Here is a 5771-nt window from a genome sequence, read left to right on the forward strand (position 1 = left end):
GTCTGACATCTGTGGGCTAGATAATTATATCTCCTCCTGCAAACTCTGATCTTTGTAAGTTCTTTTTAAAGTTTTTTAAGTCTCATGCTCTCATAAATTTGATATTTTCATAATGGGATTTTATATTGGACCTAAACAAGACTGCTGAGCCAAACCAAAAGACTCCAGGATGAAACCTCAGAGCTGAACAGCTCAGAGCCATCATTGTGAGAGAAGAAACAGCCACACTGGAGATGCATGTTTTCAGTTTCAATCTACTGGTTTTATTTAAAACCATCATCATCACAACTATGTTTATGGAAAATATTCATCAACACTGAAATGGATCAAAACAAATATGTTGGGACATTTATATATATATATATATATATATATATCAGCCTTACTAATACTACCAAGCAATCATCTGGCACACCTGATATATGCATTATTAGCAGTTGGTGATGAAACAGCAAACATGATTCTGTTTAAATACCAGGCTGGAAGGACTCTGTTTAATGTGGATATTAACCTCTATGCCTGGACAGATAATGTTAGTCGTGGATTGAAATGTTGATTAAACAGCAACAAGAAACAGCAGATCTTGTAGATTTTAATGACTATTTTTCAGTGGTAGGTTTATACATTTCAGATACAAAGAAAAACCCACATGTTCAGCTTCAAGCAGTTGAATGGACATTTCATTTGTCATGTTGAATGACCCCTTGTGGTACAAATCGAATATCAAGTAATTTGTAGGATTCATATACAGTAATTAAGGCCAAGACAGGTCTTTATCAAAAAATTAAAGCGAAATGTAATGATAAATAAAAAAAGAGAGGCTCCTTGTATGTGTGAGTAAGCAAGTACAACCCTGTATCAGTGAAATGTAGTAATAATATTGATAAATAAAAAGAGTTGTGGTTGAAACAGAACAGCAGATGTGGAGCAATGTCACAAGTGAAGGGTTTACTGGATTTACATGTGAAATCCTTTTAATAACCTGAGAAGTAACAGAGAACCGGTTCAGCAGTTTCAATGAGTAATAACTTACATTAATGATGTGGCAGAGAAACAAAGGAGAATTGGAAAGGAAATCCATTTAAAACTGAGCACTGAGGGGCATCATAGAGTCTACAACTGTTATTAACCTCTACTGGAGACTCTGTGAAATTACAACACCAATCAAACTCGTTCCCAGTTGAAGTTTCAGGGAAATCATACTGGATGCACAGTACACTGGTGCTTTATTATGGGTATGTTGTGGTACAGGTGGATGTGCAGTGTCTAACTCTAAAAATAAGGAAACAGAGATAGTCACACCGGTGAACCCATGAAGCTGTAAAGCTACTTAAACATCAAGTGTTGAAATGATGAAAAATGGAGACAATGCTGACAACTTTCCTACATTTTTATCACTCATCTGGCTCAGACTCAGTTTGCCAGGCTCAGCTCTTCATTGTGAGACTTTGCTCACTTTTCATCAGTTTAAAATGCACTTCAATAGTCTCTATACTTGGCTTAAGAGTGTCAGCATGTTGACAAGTATGTTAACAACTATTGGATGTGAACATGTTCACATTCACCATGTCTGCATGCATTTTATGTAATGTATGTAAAGCAGAGCTGCAAAGATTAGTCAATTAATCAATCTCGATTCTGATAATCAATTAATCGTTTCAGTCATTTTTCAAGCAAAAAGCAAATAGCTAAAACATTTGCTGGTATAGACAGTAAATGAAGAGTCTTTGGATTTTGGACTGTTGGTTGGACAAAAAAAAGCAATTTGAAGATGTCACTTAAGCTCAGGGAAATTGTGATGAGCATTTTTCAAATTTCTTTGACATTTTATAGACTAAACTATGAATCAATTAATTGTGAAAATTCTGTAGATTAATTAATAATGAAAATAACTGTTAGTTGCAGCCCTAATGTAAAAAGTATTGTGTGTTTAGCATGAAGGCAAAGATGTGACTAACACTCACTTTGGACTGAGTTGCAGCTGGTGGAAGCTGTTCATGTGTAGACACAGCTGGCCGACTATCAGGGTGCCATCTGCTGGATAAACCTGCAACACAGCAGACAGTTAGAACTATAATACAGTAAAGGAACAAAACTGTGAACCTTGATTTCAAGCACTTTGCCTTTGAGTCACAATCAGACATAAGAGTAGAACAGTTTAGGAAGGAGACGGCTCAACTCAGAGTAATTTCCTGTATCTGTGTCACATGGGTTTCGCCACTGCCCCGCCCCTTTAGGAGATTAGCGGCAGGTCCTGAGTCTATTCACTCTTATGGGAGAAGTGAGAACAGATTATGACCAACTCTTTGGTCCCGTAGTCACTGAAGTAAATATTGGACCAATTATCCACAAGCCACATCTCTTCTGAACATTCTGACACCAAAATGGTATTTTTCAGATAAATAAATCAGGAGAAAATTTACTTTGTTTACAAGACCTGTCTCTGTTTCAGCCACACACAGATATCACTTCTCGCTGCTGGTGCTGAACCGGCAGTGAATTAAAAGTTAAAATTGAATTATTGTTTTATTTAACTATTTTTGGAGGGGGGAAAAAAGAGAATATTATTAGACAGATAAAATGAGCAGCAAAATAAGGCGGCAGGGAGGCGACCACGCCTACTTAGGAGACAGGAAGTGTATACAATTTCATACCATTGGCACAGTTTGTAATGTCATCTTCTCTTATAGAGTATCTTTGGTAGAATATGAATTCTAAGGCATCATTCATAAATGCGTCCAGTTATATAAATAAGAAAATCAGCCGGTCATTTCCAGAGGTTAAGTGATCAAACTGTCCGTCGGAGGTGTTTTCCTGATGAAGTGAAGAGCTAGCTGAAAAGACAAATCGTGCATTTTAAGTTTTACAATCATATGACACTCCCACGTACTGCTGCACTTATCTGAAGTTACTATCAGCCATTGTTTTTTCATGGTCCAACTTCACAAAGCTTTCCCTCACTGAATACAGTATTTTTCACACCGGCAGGGGGAGACACACTTCAACAAATGAAATGAGGATAACAACTTGCACTCAAGTTGACAATATCAACATAGCGCTGTTTCCTGTTCCCTGTTAATTAAGTTAGCCGAGATGTTGATAACTGACACCGCCCCTGTTCATTATATTGTAACAGATAAGTGAACATAAAGATTAACTAGTGTCATATTGTCTTTAACATGTTAATGGTCTTCATACTTTGCTTCTTGCTTCTGCCATGGATTAAGGGTGAGAAAAAATATTCCAGATAAAGTAAGACTTTGCACTGCTAATGGGTTTAGTATCTAAAATGTTTGTTTTTTCCCCCACAGGTGCCTCTATCTGAATGAATATAGCTAAATTGTGTAAATCTCGAGGACAATATAAAAGGAAAAGTCAACTTTGATCGAGACGGCTGTAACCATTCAAGCCTGACTAAAAACAAAAATTCTATATGTTCAGGCTTTGACTCACTCTGGGGACAAAACTACTGACAACACACATTCTTGTGTGTGACATTTAGATTATTTGAGCATTTGACTATTATTTAAAATTAACTTAAACTTGTCAGGTTCAGTAATGACAGAATCTGAAAGAACAGGAGGCTGTTAAAAGTCACAGTCCTCAGAACTGCTTTGATCCCTCCAAAATCAGACTTGTCAGTCCAGCTACATCACCCCGAGGTAAAATGTCTTCAACTTGGAACGTAACTAAATACTGTAAATCACATGATCAAACCAGGCCAAATCAGCTTGTCAGTTTTACTGATCAGAATTAAAGTTAATGTACAGTGATGTACTGTAGGGGGACCCCCAGTACCACTTCTACCATCTATACTTAGAACATTACTGAAGACTTTGACACAACAGCTAACAGGATCACGTCACACAATGCAGTGCCGATCCCACCTGCAGCTCTTCATATCAACTATATGAGACTCTGGTAGTTTCTGTCTGACAGAAGGACATGGATATTATCATCATTAAACGAGGCCTCCTCAGATTGTCAGTCTTTATGCTGTGGACTACAGGTAATTTAGATAAAATCAACTGACAGTGATACAAGATTACATAAACTTATTTTCATGTTTTTGCTGTTATTATAATTTAATCTCATTTTGATGTGATGTCAGAGGATATCTGCAAAAACCAACAACAAAAGTTCACTATGGCATCCTTTATTGTTAAACATACAGGTCTAATTAATGGAAGTGATGTCACCCAGACTGACATACTGTGGAAAGACGAGGGTGAAGATGCAACAATAAACTGCAGCCACACAAAGGGTGCTGAATACTACCAGATGTACTGGTACAGACAGCTGCCAGGAAAAGCAATGAAACTAATAGTGTTCACATCAACCACCACAAAAGATCATGATTTTGGAGATTTCAGCAAAGGGAAATTCTCAGCCACCAAGTCTGATGCTGAGAGGGGGACATTCACAGTGAAGAATCTGGTGTCAGAAGATAAAGGCTTGTATTTCTGTGCTGTTAGTGAGCACAGTGATACAGACACACTTAACAGCTGAACAAAAACCCCAGTGCACTGTTGGCATAACTTTTGTGTTTTATTTCATGTACTGTAGGGGGACCTCAAGTACCATATATATACTCCCTGTTACACTTTGGTACAACAGGGTCAGAGTCACACGCTGCAGACACTCCCACCCGCAACTCTTCATATCTCTACATTGCACACTACACTGACAATTATATATGACACTTGGACCTTTAGAACATGGACATTATCAAACATGGTCTCCTCAGCTTGTTACTATTTCTGCTCTGGAACAAAGGTAAAGATCTAGGTCTAGGCAATATGGTTGAAATCAATATTATGATTCAAATAAGGTATTTTCTTCTGAAATTATAATATATCACAGTATGGCAAATGTATGTAAGATCACATAAAATAATTGTTTTTTTTAATGCAATGAACTATATGTTCAACTATTATGCATTACATCAGCAAAACTATTCATATATAAAACAACAAACCTTTTAAGTGAATTTTTAATGGTATAATTTTTTTTTTTTCACTGAATTATGTAAACTGATAACAGAGTGTGACCCTATCATCATGATACTATTCTACTGTCCAGAAGTGAAATTCTTGAACCAACGACCAGGAGAAACCACTCACTACATTTTAACTTACTTGTATTTCAGGGAATCCTAACATGGTCTACTGTATGACAGTTCAAATGTTTACTCGTGGTAACTTTTAAACACTCTCATATACTGTAATACACACAGGTCTAATTGCTGGTGATGATGTCACCCAGGCTGCCATACTGTGGAAAGAAGAGGGCGACACTGCAACAATCAACTGCAGCCACACAAAGGGTTTTCAATACAACCAGATGTACTGGTACAGACAGCAGCCAGGGCAGGGGATGAAGCAAATAGTTGTCACAACTGCATTCAGTGCTCATGAATATGAAGGTGGCTTCAGTGAAGACAAATTTCCAGCAACGAAGAAAGATGCTCAGACTGGATCTTTGACAGTGGAGAAGCTGCTGCCTGAGGACAGTGGTGTGTATTTCTGTGCTGTGAGTCAACACAGTGATACAGACACACGTGAAAGCTCAACAAAAACCCTGATGCTGTGTGACTTACAGTTTGTATTTGCTCTACTGTAGGGGGACCTCAAGTACAACCACAGAACATCACATAATACAGAGACACTCCCCTCTGCATCTCTTCATATCCCTGTTGTGATGTCACTCCTCCCATCACACAGACTGACAGTGACTCTGGTCTCTAACATCATTTGGCTCAGAACACAATA

This window comes from Enoplosus armatus, chromosome 15 (assembly GCF_043641665.1).
Source record: "Enoplosus armatus isolate fEnoArm2 chromosome 15, fEnoArm2.hap1, whole genome shotgun sequence".
NCBI lineage: Eukaryota > Metazoa > Chordata > Actinopteri > Centrarchiformes > Enoplosidae > Enoplosus > Enoplosus armatus.